The 16716-nt window shown below is 36.6% G+C and overlaps 1 long non-coding RNA gene across 1 annotated transcript; it reads left to right on the forward strand.

The window, feature by feature from the left end:
* Positions 1–785: 785 nt before the first annotated feature.
* LOC106018111 (uncharacterized) lies at positions 786–16191 on the forward strand. Its single transcript, XR_003500492.3, has 2 exons — positions 786–828; positions 13649–16191. It is a non-coding gene; the product is annotated as an uncharacterized lncRNA (long non-coding RNA).
* Positions 16192–16716: the final 525 nt, after the last annotated feature.

Raw genomic sequence — 16716 nt, forward strand, 5'->3', positions numbered from 1 at the left:
TGTCACAAGAAATGTTTACACAAGAGCAAAATGCTCCAACATCAAAATAAATCAGTAACATCTCAGAGTTTATATTTCCATATGCTTCTTTGGCATAATAAAACAGGGGAAGGGCTGCTGTTGTAAAATGGAGTTTAATTAAAAACAAAAGAAAAAAAACTTTATCAGAAATCACAGCCATCCAAAAATCATGCAGAATAATGCATTGTTTCAACATATTCTAAAGATTTATCAGCTATCAATAGAAACAAGAAAATGTAATATAATCATATCCTCTACACACCTTGCATATTTTCCATCTTCTGTGCATAAATTATACATTCATTTTCATAATTATAGTAATATTCTAGTTTTCACATAAACTGCTATTACTCCTGGGTACCAGTAAGTTTACATCTACCAAGGTTACATGCTAATTACATTTTCTTTTTATAATGTTATCTATTTATCAAATTTAGTTTCTTTATGGAAATTAATAGACTAGGTCTCTGCATTAAAAAAAAAATAAAAAAAAATCAGATGCAACATAGCTGTTGGAATATTTTTTCAGGTTTCATTCAGGTTTCATTTTATTCAGGCTTTAAGGGCTTTGAGTACCTGTTTGGAGGTTATGGTGTATGAAATGGGTTACATAAACTAAGACCAGGGGATGGCAGGGAAGGAGTTAATCTTATTCCTTTTGCTAGAGGAAGGGCCACAGCTGCCTGAACCGAGTGCAGGGATTTTCAGGGTAGACAGCTGTGGGAATTTAATTGATTCACCTGCCAGTCTATAAAGAGGGGTACCACAGGGTAGCTCTAAATCCTGTTGTGTTTCAGGGAGGAGGAGGTAACTTGGGGGGGGGGGGGGGGGGGTAGGTTATTGAAACTGTGAGAAGACCTAGGTGGGAATGACTAGTTGAAAGGAATAAATAATTAATATATATATTTTTTTTCTTCCTGGTGTCAAGTGAGTAAATGAAGGTCTTTTACATTTCTTTGAGGAAAGAGGATACTATTTCTGTTTGTTCTATTTTATTTTTCCAACTTTTAATGAAACCTCTTGTCTGATGTTCAGCTGTAAAGCCAGAACAGCTATGTAGCTGGGCTGAAGGGAGACCAGTGGATGGAAGGCAGGCTTCAGCCAACAGCCATTGAAGAGTGATGGATGGGAGTGGGCGGAAGTGGGGAAAAAACAGCATGGGGGTTGCTAGAGGAAATCTCTTTATATATATGAGGGTGAGCATCACAATCTCTTAAGGATACTTACTTGGCTTTCAGATCTGCAATGTACATTCTTTTATCATGCTTTTCAATTGAATGTGATTTGCAGATGGTAGAGGGATTGCTTGCTTTACTTGGATACTTGAATGGTTTTAACAACAGGATTTATCAGTGTCTGGCTTACCCTCGGGGTGGGTTTCCCTCCTCTTTCTCTATCTCTGAATCAGAATATTCTTGTCAGAAATCTGTGCAGCTTGTTTTACAGGGACAGCGATGGTGTTGTAGCACCTTCTCTAAGAACTAGTTTTGACTACATTGATTTGAGCATCAATGTGTTTCCCTCATTCAAGCTTGCTGGGTTGCTTTTATCTGCTTTAGGATTTTCCAGGTTTCAGCATAATTTACCTGAAGAAATGGGATTTGGTTAGAATAAGAAGTTCTGCATAAATGTAAGATACCAATGCCAAGCATCACCTTGTTTTAAATATCAAAGTATGTTTACTTGCTACATATTCTGCCCTTACTGTACTTTAGAAATGGTCTGCATATTTCTGCCATTATTTACATCTACTCATCCCTCTTCTGGCAATGACTTTCCTGTTGTTGAAATGTGAATCATCTCTTTACTGTGTTCCAGAGAGAGGATGTCACAGGCTTCATTCATCAATGTCTGTCTAAATAGCATGTTGTATCTGAGGAAGGATTCCTCATTGTTAATTCCATTCTTGTTTAGCACCTCATTCTAGCATTTTTTTGTGTAAGTTCATATTGCATTCCTTGTATAAATAATAAGGGTCTTTGAGATGCTTTGCACAAGCCTAGGAAAAATCCATAAGCATCACCTGTATGTTCTGCAAGACATTCAGAGGTTGCTGCAATGTGTCATATTGGAACAGCTTCCAGGTAGCACTTCCTTTAGCATTGCAGATCTGTTCCCCTAACTAACTGAAGTGTGGATTATTCTTGGATGTGTTTATCTACCCACAGTAACACCCATTTCAAGACTTCTCTAAGTATGGGTAGTGTGTCAAGAAAGGATTCAAGTTTGCAGTTGGTGGTATTTTGAAACTTTTCATAAGCGATTTTTTGCAGGAAGTCCTGCTTCTACAGAGTCCATGTGTTGACTCAGGATATTGTTACGGTTGAAAGCTTCTTGATCTCCTTTTTTTCTCCCTAAGATTGGAAAATCTTACCTTTGCTCTCATTAAGGTCAGTGATTGCATACAAAATACCCTATGTATTCAGAATGCTCAGCAAAGTGTTAATTGTTGACACAGAAAATGTTTCAAGTGTTGTGAGCGCTGTATACTAGCCAAAGCTTCATCTCATGAAATCTGTTCCAGATTTTCTGCCTATAATTTATCACTGGATTATTCTTTATTAATTCTTGACAGGTTGCCCTGCTGGTGTATGCGACAAGAAAGGAGATGGTACTTGTTCACTTAAGTGGCAAACAGAACATGGAGAAGTGACATGGCTGTTGATAGAGACCTATATTTGTTTATTGGCTGAGACTTTCAAAGATGTGATTGACAGCATCTTGTTATGCTGCAGTCTCCAGGGTATGTTTGAGGACATGGGGTAAACAGGCTTACAGCCCTTCAGCTTCCCCTCAGAGCCAAGGGATCGTTCACCTAGATTCAGTATGTTTTTGAATGAGCCCAGGCATAATCCATTATACAACTGAGAGAGTGCCAGTCAGCCTTAAACTGTGTAAAACCCAAATTGGATCTAACACAGGAATGGTCCAGATAAGCAGTCTTGTACATGTGAGATTACCTCTAAACTGACATATTCTGAGTTCGCCTCCTGCTATTAAAATCTTAGTTGCCCTTGGATCATGGCACAGTCCAATGAAGCATCACCCTCTCTCCTCTTGTGATTACACTTTTTCAAGAGATGACATTGCACAGAAACATGAACAGTCCTGTGTATTTTTGTTAGAATTCTCAGAAATTATTTCCTAAGAGCCACTCCAGTAGTTCAGACAGAGGGCTTGTCTAGCTTTATTCTTTTTCCAACAGTGGCAAGAATTAGATGTTGAAGGAAGATAATACAGCATGAATGAGGCAAATGTCTAAAATCTTTCTGCTGAGCGTTCTAGTCTCTAGCTATTCTGACTATGATCCTACTAACACTTGATCCATTTACTAACACTCCCTAGCTCTTTTTTTTTTTTTTTTAATTCTTATTGAGCCTGTCCTTGAACCCAGTAAAGTTTTATTTGCAAACCCTTGCCAAAAAAATGTAAAATTCTGCTACATATGAATGAAGAACAACTTGTTTGTTTTGAACTTGGATCAGCTAGCTTCCCTTGATGGCCCTTATGTCCTGTATTGAAGCAGGCAATGAGCAATGAATCTCTGCACTGTTGTCTTGGTCACTCATGGTTTTGTAGACCTCCATTGCTTTTTTCCCTCTTTAGTGGTCTCTTTTCCAGAATGAATTGTCTTAGCCTACTCAGACTTTCCTTATATGGAATCCATTCATCTTCAGTGCCTTTCTCTGAATATTTCCTAGTCTGAAGACACTTCTTGAAGTGTGGGATTTAGAAACATGGTCTACAAAGTGTAGAACCATGGATTTGTACAGTATGCTTGTTATTTTTTTTTCCCAGTTCAATTCTTAATTATTTCCAACATTAGAATGACCTTTATAACCATTATCAAGCAGTCAGCTAATATTTTCATGGAAATATAATAATTCCTAGTTGTGATGTCTATATGAAAATCACTAGCTCAGAACCAACAATTTTATATATGGAGGAAACACATTTTTCACTGCACATTACTTTATCTTAATTGCACTACTTTATCTTGGACTGCCATATTAGAAATGCAGTCATGATCACCGCCTCCCCTCCCCCCGGTTATTGGTTGCTTTTCCTGAAATACCATCCTGACATTCATTCATTCTTTCATTTTCAGCTTATTTCAAAAGTTCAGTAGTTCTATATTTGTTTTCAACTGCCTATCAATCCCAGTTCTCATAAACATGCACACACAAAAAAAAGCCCTATTTTTCTACATTTAATCTTTTTTTTTTTTTTTTTCCCTAAGCTTTGAAAAGGATTTTTTTTTTTAGTAGAAATAATTCAGTGAGAAGGAGCAGTTGGTGCTTAAGAACTGGAATAGATTTTCTGTGTAAAAGTGTCAACATTTAAGAGAAATCATGAGAGGAGGTTATGAAGAATCATTAGGAAGAGCAGTATGAGAAGAGCACAGCCAGAGGGAGATTTACTATGAGGAAAGGAGGGTTGACACACGGGAAGGACTGGTAGAGTGCAGTGCCTTGAAGTGAAGATGAAATACTGAAATATGATACAAAAGGTGAAGGGGAAGCCATTGAAGGAACTCAAAGGGGAAAATATATGCTGAGAAGTGGGGAAAGATTATGCAATACCTCTTAGTTTGATCAGGAAGGAGGCAGATTTAGCATAATTTTTCAGGTATTTTCCAAGTCTTCCACAGCACAGAGAAGAGTATAAAAGTGCAGCATCAAAATACCGCCTATTATTGTGTGGGTTCCTTAAATGTTACTGTGATAGTAATGCTGAAAGGTCTGGTGCTTAATTTCAGTTATGGAAATCTGAAGAGACCTGCAAAACATCAACTGCTAGAAAAGACAGGGATTTTAGAAAGTCTGTCCAATGAGCTGGACACTACTTGTGGAGTCAGAAAACATCTGTCAGTATTTCTGGGAGAGTTGTAGTGAGCTGTCATCTGTCTTCCTCACACTGAGGGTAGATCAGGGCTGGTCCTCATCTTCAGCACTCATTAAAAGAACCTCATGGAAGATGCTCTCTTTCTCCAGGAGAAGCTTCCCTGACTTCAGTCATTCCCTTTGTGATAATTAGCTCAAGTTTTAGATGTGTGGAGCTTGTCTTAGCACTCACTGCTGTTTGATGATTCCGAGTTATGCTTTTAGTTAGAAAAGCTAAAGGGTACCTGAGATTCTCAGCTATTGTACATTGATATAGACCTGTAAGCATGTTATCTTTACCATATCCGCATCTTGGTTCCTCTGTTAGAGGAAATGGGAAGGATGACACCACCTGTGAAATCCTTTGAAGAATGCATGCAAGAAGTTAGCATTTTATTATTAGAGATTTTTCCAGCTGACAATATCCATGAGTGTTCCAGGGTGTTCCACTTTACCTATTGAAAATGGGCAAAGATTTGAGGTAGAAGGAAGGAAGAAGCAATTTATTTCTAAATCTCGTCATTCCTCCTTGATAATGATACACAAAGAACTGGACTTTTTGATGAAGAGTAATGGGAGAAAGGACATATTTTCACCAGATGCATAGTATATAAGCCAAGGTATTGTTGAGATTATATTAATGAAAAGATAATTTCTGACAGTATATGTGTATTAAAAGCTCTTGCTTTTTGTTTGAGTAATCTTTCTGAGAAGAAACAAGTATCTTGAGGCCAATTATATATTTGAAAAGGATTTTGGACCATTAAAACTATATCTGAATTATTAGTGTTATTCTACTGGTTGCCTTGATCATAAACCAGGTGGCTGGACATGTGTGATTATAGCAGAATTTAGTGTTTCATTCACATGTTGATGAACATTTGTTTGGAAGAAAATGTTTGTTAGGAAGATATTTTCTTTTTTCATGAAAAATAAAAACTTGTTGCAAACAATACTGTGCTATCACTCTTAATAAATAGACTGATTTTATTGTCCATACTGTACTCTAAAAATTAAAATACTGATTATCTCTCTTGCAATGCTATTTGAAGAAATGTCACAAAAAATAGCAGAGCTTTACATTTAAAATAAAACATCAACAGGTAGTGCATGAATAATTGTGAAAATGGTAAACAGTCAAGCTGAAGAAAGGGAATATTTTATAAAATATTGAAAACTTGCAACTCATGCATGCTGCATAAACACAGTGTACATGGTTCTGTTTCTGTACTGACTGGGCACCCAGACCAAAGTGCTTACATCTGTGGCTGCCTTTAGAAAGCATGCGTGCATTAGGTCTTAACCTTATCAGAGTTTTATTTTAATGATATTTTCATGTTTAATTTCAATGTAAATCATTTTAGCTGAGTTTTGACTGCAATGTCAGAGCTTAAAAACTGAGCTGAAGTTATTTCAAAAGCTAAGAATTTGTCTAGCCTGTGATGTTCAGTCAATATGATCCACTCAAGTGTGGAGCTGTCAGAAAGGACACCAGTGAATGGTGCTTAATCTGCTCAGTTTGAAGGGAACTTGGACCCTTAGTATGTAGTTAAATGTTTGATCTATCTCAGTTACCAATTTATAGATTTAAGGGCATTAAGGGAGTCACAATGGCTAGTCAGATATCCATGTAGTATTTTTTGTCATGTGGGATTTTTTTTTTTTAGTTTAGTACATTCAGTGGTGTCTCATACAGAGCGGGGTATATACTTCACAAACTACATTGGCAAATCTCTTTTCAGATAAAATTCTGTATATCCATGTCAGCAGTCATTAGGCTTTCTTTGCCTATTTTCCACAGACATTCACACATCCAGTTTCTGTGTAGTCCCATGGATGTAAATCTGGAATGACTGTAACTTTCAGTTGGGTGTTGTAGATTCAAAGTCACCCTCTGCCTTTTTTTGTCTCTGTGCTCCTTCCCACCTCCCCAAAACAATTTAAAATAAAATCTTCCTGGGGAAGGTTGGAGAGTTTTATAGTCAAATCTCTGAAAATGTTTTCCCTCTTGACACTCTTTCTTACCATGCACACTCCTACATTTTCAGTAGGCAGAGAGAGTTTTTTGCCTCGTAGATTATGAGCATGCAAGTCAGTGCACTAGGCTATAAACAATGAGCATGTGCAGGGCATTGGTGGCACAGAAGTGCCTGCCTTGCAGTTCAGGTCATTTCTTGCTTTTGAAGAAAAAATACATCTTTAGAATGTGGCTTGTAAATGTGTATGTCTTGAAGAGGCTCAGATTTAAATCAGGGTTTCTCTAACATGCCATTTCAGACAGTGTTCCTGAAGAAATGGAAGTATAAGCATCATGGCATCTTAAGGGAAAATATATTCCCTATCTTGTACTGGTAGTCTAGGAGATCTTCTACTTAAGAATGAGTCAGAAATTGTAATCACCTCTTTTTTCTTTCTCCAAAACCTGCCCTGACCCTTCTAAAAGTAGTCAACTCTGAACAAAACTCTGAACATCAAGCTATGTGATAGAAAAGCTTCATATAGCAAATGCAAATGATTTTTTTCATCACATTCCAGTGTTCACTGGGAAGTTCTGTCTGGAATGTGTTTTTACTGTATTCAGGCAAACAGACTTTCCCTGTAGGATATGTAGATATATAGTTTTCACCAAAGACCTCTACCTGTAGAAAATGTCCTACAGATGCCCATATTGTTGGCTAACCTTCAAGCTGCTTTCACTTATTATAGGTCAAAATATACATGGGTGGGTTCAGTAGTGGTGGGTGCACAAACATATATGATTCAAATTTGCAAATACAAAACTGAATCTAAGCACACAAGAAGTATTTAAAAATTCTCACTTTTACAGCACTTTGACATGAAAGGAGTTTTCCTGAAAGTATTAGAGATTTGACTCAATGAAATATATGTATTTAATTTAGATTCATGAAAATTATAAGCTTTTAAAATGAAATTTGGAGCTGCCAGGAAAAGTCTGTATCCCTGGCAATGTAAGATTGTTTTTCTTATTTTGCTACATGACATTGTCTGTGAGGGTGTGATCTTAATCTCAGTGCTTGCTTTTTCCAGAGAGGAAACCAGTAGAACATTTACAGTAATTAATGTGTTTTCTGTTCTAATTTTGTTAATATATTTTTGAAGGCTGTGCAGTAATTGCTGCCCACAGAGGTACATACTCTGAAATTAATGACCAATGACCAATAACAATTATAGATGTAATTATCCATTGTGGAATATAAGCAAAAACAGACATTAGAAAGTGTTGGAACCTTAAAATAAACAGCACTGAAAAAAATGTACTGTTAAACGATGCTAAAATTATTTTAGCAGTTAATCAGAAAAACATAGTGAGTTCTCTTCTAATCATACATTAACGTTAGTCTTTTTTTTTATTTCCATAATGTTTTTTTCAACTGGCTGATATGTGAAAAAGGCCGCACATTCTATGATTATTTTTGAGGAAATCTACTTTATGTATGTTACAGTTTATTGATAAATGTTCTTATTTTGCAAGTGAATTTTCAAACCAGAATTAGAACTTATAAGCATGAGTCTCTGAGAAGCTCAAATTCGAACCTTTTTAGCCAATTTTACTTTGTAAAACAATGCTGCAGATGAGAAAAGACTTGTACAGTTTTGGGGTGGCTTTTGCATACAGAATCAACAGGTTTAATCTGGTGAGTCTCCTGTAGGCCAAAATGTTTTGCATAAAATATGCACAATCTTTTTAGTTTCATATTTAATGAAGCAAGACCCTACCTTTTGTTCAGGGGAACAATTTCTTTAATAATAATAATACCAAAAAAAAAAAAAAAAGTAAATCCAGTAATTAATTTTCAAAAAACTAAATTAAGAACATGATGTTTTTTCCAAACAATGTGGTTTAGGGAAAGTATTCCAGAAACCCAGTAATCTGGTTGTCCCTAACAGGAGTTAGACGTCTTAAACATCTTAAATATTTGACCCTTTGACCTTACAAAGCACACTTTCACTTTTAGCAAACCTTAATATGCAGGGTAGTTTGGGTTAACATCTATATCATCCTTACCATTCTCTGAACGTCTTGATTTAAGGAAGTTTAACTTTTGAAAATAAGCTCACCTAGAGGAGTTTTGCACTATGCAGCAATGGACAGTGTGAAAGTAGCCCTTTCATTGTCTTTAATGTTCTCTTTCAAACCATAGCATCCGGAGGTATTGGGGGGGGTGGGGGCAGGGGGTGGGGGGGGAAGAGATTGCCGTTTGAATTTTGACCAGAGACCTGAATGTTGCTTACTTATCCATATTGATGGATTTAACTCTACTTGGGATCTTATTAAGATACAGTATCTCACACTGGGTTAGATTCTAATTTTTCTGTTCAAGTTAACACCAGCATAAATAGAAAACATGCATCACAAGTGAACAAATGGTAGCGTGTGGGGTAAATCTATAAAATCCAAATGTATAAGCAGCCACAAGTCCATTATCTGAAGTGGTTATGTCATCTTACACCACCAGAAAACTGAGCCCACTATATTTGATTCCTAAGTCTCACCTTACATCAGATGTTCAAAAGTTCAGATGAATAAGATATGTCTTTGTAAAGTGTGTTTTAAATTAAAAGCTAGTGAAAAACATGTTTCTTGATTTCTGGATGATAGTCTTGGAAAACGTGTTTCAAATGGCAGCTGCCCTCTTCCTATTTTACTCCACCCTCACCAATGAACCAGTATCCAGTGACATAAGAGCTGATACAAATACTACCTCATTGGTTCATCTTCATCTTGTTTTGGGTGCTGAGAGGTGGCTTTGAAAGGGCAGCATGAAAGGGCAGAAACACTTCTTTAGGGTATAGGGGGGTGTTCTCTTGTTTGAAGGAAACCAAGACTTCCAACTGATTTTAATTTTATTTTTAAGGTTCATGGGAACCAGTCTTACATGCCTGTCTGAATTCAGACTTTGGATTTTTGGCAGGTTTTTATTTGAGCCCAGCTTGGCTGTTTTTCAAAATATCCAGATTGCTCACATTAAATCTGAATAAGCACTACCCACTAGTTTAATCAGAGTCATCTGGTACACCTCTAATTAGTGTTAGTTAAAGTTGAAGTTCATAATAACATAAAATGGTGCATATTTGGAATGTATTTTGTAAACTCCTGAATGTAAAATTGTAGGAGGGGAAACCTTTTAGCAATAATACTCAAAAATTGGAATACAAAAGTTATGACAATAACACAATGATATGTAAATAACAAATTGAAGCTAATTTCCTAACAAATGTCATGAAAAACAATCTGTAACCATTTAATCATGCATACATATACAAAATGTGTAGATACAAATTCATGTAAGAACTTTAATTGTTGGTCCTGATAGCTTAATAATTGCCTGTAACTGTACATTGTGCACAAATTAGTTAAAAAAAAAAACACACATCTGTATTTCAGAAATTACCAAATCATGTGATGCTTTTGGTTACATCTAGACATAAGTTATTTCTTAGATTTAACATATGTAATGATATGCAAACAAAGTATTATAGAAGTATCTTAATTTGAAATCAATGTAGGCTTGCCTGAGTCAGAAACACTGTTAGAACCTTACTGTAGATTGTGGGGAAAATTGGAGCTTAATTACTACACTTGTGTGGCTCCAAAAGACCAAAAACTTGTACAAATCTAAAGTTTTATTACAATTTATACCTAAAAAAAAAAAAAAAAAGTGCTTGTTTATCTGTAATTATTCCCTAAATTCTTGCATTTCAAGATGATGTTTTAACATTTATGTTGAAAAATAGAACAATTAAAACAGCAAACTGCAATTTGATCCTTTTATTAATATAGACTTCAGATTAGGACCATGAGATTTAGGATTATGATTTTTTCAGGTGTCATTTCTATACCCTAGAGAACTGGTGAAACTCATCTTTCAGACAAGCTATTGTTTTAAACGTATAATGTAATAATTGTACTAAAAAGTATCTAAACATTTACTTGGATTTACTTACCTCAAATGTTTTTTGTCATGTTTCAATTTATATTCTGCATATAGAAATATAAATTCTATGTTTTTTATTTTTTTTCGGACACATTTCAGCTTCACTATTCAAGGATTGAATGGATCATGATTACAGAGTTTTTTCAAGGGCATCTGTTCTCAGCCACAGCTGAGGATGAGGCCCACAGAGCTGACTGGAAGGATCCACCTAGAATTTGTTGAATTAAGTCCTTGCACCTGGATATAATTGTCATGCTGCTGTGCTGGGGTTTTCTTAAGCTACTGGTAAAACAAATTAGCTCAATTTAAACTGGCATCCAGTAGGGAAGCAACAACTCACCTCATATAATGTTTTTCAAATAATTATTTTTCTATTGCCAGTTTTGCTTCATGAATATTTTCCTGAAGGCAGGATTAATTGTTGGGAATAATTTTTTTTGTTAACCACAATACAACAATGACAAAGAAAAATATTCTATTCTGTATATTTGCTGAATTACATCTAATGTTAGAATAGTATATTATTATTAATTGTATGTGACTATCTTATATTTATATAAAAAATATAAATGAAGATTAAAGATAATCTTTAATCACAGATAAAACAAAAAAAATAATACAGTGCAACGTCGTGTTCCCCCCATCCCCCAACCAGTTTCAGTATAGATATTTCATGTACTTTTTGCCAGATTTAACACTGTAATGATATAACCACTTCTACATTTGGGAAGCATTCATGGAAGTTTGTTTTTTTGTTGAACAGTAGACAAAGGTATTCATTTATGTCTGATATGGGAATTTGTATAAATACCATGGGATCTCATTTCCTTATGTAATTTAGAGCTGTTTGAACTTGGCAACAAAATTCATAAGCTTCCTGGAAGGTTCCTTGCCTCGATCAGACTTACAGTGGCAGGACATTTCTTGAATCTTTGGAATACCAATACAGTATCAGTTCTATAAATGTTACTATGTATTTTATTAGGAGGTGATGTGCTCATTTGGAGAAAAGGGAGAACATGTTCACTAAGTATGGGTGGTTTTTGATGTCTCTAGAACCACCCTAGGGTAGCTGCTTCAGCAGCTGACCAAAGATGCTGTTTTTGTGAGCTGGTTATGTCACTGTGGATACCAACTTAATTTGCTTTCTAAGACACAGCTCAGCTGGCTACAAAATAATGACAGAATCATATAAGAGACTTCAGTTACTTGCTTCTTGTATTTTAAACAAGATTCAGGAATAAAAAAAATGAGTTCAAGGATATATCTTAATAAATGGTCTACCGATCATCTTAGAGATTGTGGCAGAAATATAGAAATATCTATTATCATAAACCATCCTCTAAGTCACGTTCTTTTAATATTGGCTAGACTCAAATACCCTGGGAATGTGAATTAGAAAAGCAGTGCTTTTTGAAGGGTGGCAAAATATCCAGAGATCAAAAGTTAAATGTGAAGTTGCTGTCAGTCCTTTGGCTGTGCAGTGAATTTCAAATTTTGTGTGTGCAGTGGCAGGGCGTGTGTATGCATCTCCGAGGCTCCTGGTAGCAGTTTAACTTGTGCAAGTGTGAGCTCAAGGTGAACCTCCACATATCACAGATTCTGCCAGCTGAATAGCTGTGTTCACTGAGGAAAATGGCTGAATGCATCCTGTCCTGTGTGAAGGCAGTGTTCAGACAGCAGCTGGTACTTAACTAAAGCCAGTTTAAAGGTGCAGGACAATTGGCTTAAATTTTGCTTTAAATTGATTATGGCTGCTATAAAGCAAATCTTTTTAACTGCTGGGCCTGATTCTTGTTGAAAGCTAAGCCTGCTGTTCTCTGGTCCATCAGTGCAGCAGGAGCTCCCCGTGCGGGGATTTGGGGCTGGTGCTCCCTCCAGGGGCTCAGCACACACCCTCCCATGGCCCTGATGTGGTACCGAGGTGCACGAAACTCCCAGAGCAAAAGGGGCCAGCACATCAAATACTGCTGACTGAATTATCCCTCTTTTGTGGAGGAAGAGGCCACGAGAGTTACCATAACCTAACTCGCTGTGCCACTGCACACCCAGAGCAAAGTTTTTCTTTCAGCTCTGAATCTGAACTGCCTTGAATCAATGTATACATTGAGAATGGGCAAGTTGCTTTCATACAATATTCCTTTTTATAAGCTCATTTTTCTTGAGCTTCAGGGGAAAGAAAAAAAAGTCAGTTTTTCCTCAAAGTTTTGTACCCAGTGTGGCTGGTTTAGAGGCTGCCCTTCCCCCTCTCTGTGCTTCCTCTCCTGTCTGGGGTTCCAGGGAGGAGAAAGTAGCAGAAAGCAGTAAACTGAGCAGAAGATATTTGTTATCCTTGTGATAATAATCCTAGGCCTGCACTTAGAGGGAAGCTTCCAGTGGGAAATTAAGCTAAACTGAAAAGCATAACAAAACCCAAATCATCTAGACTGTAAAACACTGGAGGAATTTTGTTCTTTAATGCTTATTAATAGAGACAATGCTAAACCCAAAAGGAAGCTAGTAACATCCTGTTCTTTCTCTTTCTCTTTTTTTTTTTTTTTTTTTGTTATAACATGGATTTTTGTTTAATAAATTCCATGTCAGGTCTTCTAATTTAATTATTGAACTCACAATGTGAATAAATGTACAGACATGACTAATAGCATTCCCTTATAATTTCATTACATGGTAATAGACATGTGGTTTATAAAACTGTTTTTTTTTTTCTATTACAGAGTGTTTATAATATAAATGAACTCTCACATCCTGCCTTCTTTTTCTCCTTACCCTCTTTTCATTTCTTTTTAGATTTGATTCATAGAAAAATGCAAGCGATGTGTGCCACTGATTTGGGTCATCTGCACGCAATTCAAAAGGAAAAGGTGATTTTTTTTCATTGCCTGCCAAGTAAGTGGGAGAGGTGTAGGAAAAAGTGGATTTATGCATAAAACGCAAAACTCCAGATGAAAGAATGGAACTCTTTTATCATCGTAGAAAGAATCCATCTGCAATAATTACCAGTCAGGCTATCTGCAGACTATGTTACTTTGTGACATCTGAGGAGTGCTACACTTCTTGAGCCAATAGCAACCAGCATCACTCCTGAATGAACAAATGGGCCCAACCACTGGTGAATGGCACTCAGTAAGTTTCCCATTGAACTGTGCTGCAAAACAAGGATGCACATTGGTAAATCACTGTGTGTGCCTTTCAGTTCTTATGCATATCCTGCACTGGACAGCTTCTATTCACTCCAGCACCCACTGCAAACAAATGCAACTATGCATCAGAGATGAAAGTGAAAATGCATATGTTAAATCCCAAATGGAAGCGGAAGGGTGTAATATATACATAGTTGCTTAGCAACAAACATGTTTTGGCCACAGGAGCTGTGACATCAGTCAAAGGAGGGAGAGGGAAGCTGCTCTGCCCTTCTATGTCTCCCTAAAAGCCTCGTAAAGGTCTTTCCTTTATTTCATTTAAAGCAGAAGATGGAGGGCTGTTGTGGATGTTTGCTTATTCTATTAATGTGCTGGACTGTAGGACAATTGGACTTTTCTTTGTGGGGGGAAGCCTGTTTTTGTTCTGGGCTTCTGTTGTGATGGTGTGTGCCCGCCCATGCAGCCAGGTGCTGTGAGCCTGGCTGCATGGCTCACTGCGGAGTCCATCTTAGCTGAAATGTTCACATAGGATGAATGAAGTGCTGAGGCCAAAATTACAAACTGTAGGAAATAAAACAAATTTTTGGTGCTGCTCACTGTGTTTTTGACCCTGTCATGCACTTTCAGCTGTTAGCTTTTGATTGTTGTTTTACTTTCATCTAGATCTATATTTTTTTCATAAAAGAAAGTAATGTTTATTTCAGGAAATCATACAATACTTATGGCTAGTAGATGGATATTGATTAATCCCACCCATTTTACAAATGGTCTGAATGTCTCCTCTCCTTTTCTGCTTTTAGCATGCTCTGGCATGCCCCCTGGTGTGCCCTCTGCAATGGGAGGCAGAGGAGAGAGCTGGTCAGCCCTGGCCCATGGTGTGCTCCTGTTGACACTGACATGAGTTTTCTGTGTAGCTGACATGATGGCTTTCATGCTTTTGGTAGTGTGCTTGCTCCACTGGACTATTGCATCTTTCACATATAGAAATATTGTACATTCAGGTTCAAAATGATCTGCCACCCTGAACTGCTGCAGACACACTCCTGAATACATTATTTTAGAGTGTTTCCTTTTAATTTAAGGTAATGAATGTACTTTGGTGGATCCCCAGTGGAGAGAAAAGAACATTTCAGGCATGCACTTCTCTTTGCAAAGAAGGCTTTCTTGACAGTGAGAGACATATAGGAATGCAAGATGTATTGAAGAACACAAATGAAATTAAAATTGTAGAGGAAAGCAGGGTTAAAGAAGCATTATGGTAAAATAAGGCCTTTATTTCCACTCATGGAGCTATTATGTAGATAGTGTTTTACTTGCTTTCAGTTTTCTGTGAATTCATACAGACCCTTTTTATGTGCTATCACATATCAAATTGACGACGTGTAGCTGATAATCCTTTGCACTTGCTACCAGATTAATTTGAGGAAAGAAAAAGGGTTCTTCTGAAAATATATAAGAACTTGATATAAGCTATGTTTGTGCCTCTGAGCGGACAAGGTAAATGAGATCATCAGGGAAACGCGGATCAAAACACAAGAGAAGACAAAAAGGTTGTGTGATGAAAGGATGGAAAACAGGAAAAAGTGTGATATTGATTCTTTCTGAAATGAAGAGCCAGTAAAATGACCCAGGAGCTGGAAGGGCATAGCTGCTGTTCTGAATGAGGTGTCGTTGTGGATTCTTATCTTCATTTTCTGTGTGACTTAAATCAGTTCTAGAAACATTTTGCAGCCTGAATGGAGTACTGTGTAGCGTGACCCTACAGAAACCAAACTAACATCTGGATCTGAAGTTCATGGCTGACTCCTCAGAAATACAATATGTGAAACTGGGATCCCATATCTGAGATTGGTTGACAGCTTGAGCGATGAACAGAAATTTGTTGGCTGAGGATCAACCCAAGAAAATTCACTAATATGCTACTGTGCTTTTTCCTCTGTAAACTCTTCTTTTTTAATTTGTGAAACAAATTACTATATCAGCTGAAAGGATAATTAAACTAGCAACCAAAATAGATGTTTTAAAGGCCTGTCAAATTGCCAGTATTTTAAATGTGAATAATCAAAAATTTTAATGGTAATTGCTATCATTGAGTAAAACAAGATTTTACAACTCACATTAGTTACTGAACTCTAATTTATTTTCAATGTACACAGTTTATACTGCTCATTAAACATAAGTTCAACCATTTGTCCATTGTTGGCTTTCTGAGAAGTGTAAGAATTTTCCTAATGAAATTACTGTCTTTTCCTACTGCGTAGGTGGAGAGGTAGTTCTTTTATTATTATTTTTAAACATAGCTTAATGTTAAGCAAATATTATGAAATCTATTCATGATTTTATTAGTTGTGAAGCTCCAAACAAATGCAAAGTCTCTGCAAAAACATCTTGAAAGTTATTCATAAATTTGGCTGTTATGAGATTCCATGAAAGGTGGGATGGAAATAGGAAGAAAATCGCATGAATCGTGTCCCAGTGTCCCTGACAAGTTCACATAATGAGGAGCAAAGTTTGAGTTAGAACTCAAGTTGCTGCTTTGTAAGGAGGATAGAATGGAAATCACGCTGGTGACATGACTGGAAAGAACCTCATTGAACAGGGAGAAAAAGTAATATGTACTTACTATATATACAGGAAAAATCAGCTTCAGAATTCCTGGATGGAAGGGAAAATATTTGATTCTAAAAAAAATGGAGAAGTTATGGGCTCAACTTC

The sequence above is a fragment of the Anas platyrhynchos genome, chromosome 9 (assembly GCF_047663525.1).
Source record: "Anas platyrhynchos isolate ZD024472 breed Pekin duck chromosome 9, IASCAAS_PekinDuck_T2T, whole genome shotgun sequence".
Classification (NCBI taxonomy): Eukaryota; Metazoa; Chordata; class Aves; order Anseriformes; family Anatidae; genus Anas; species Anas platyrhynchos.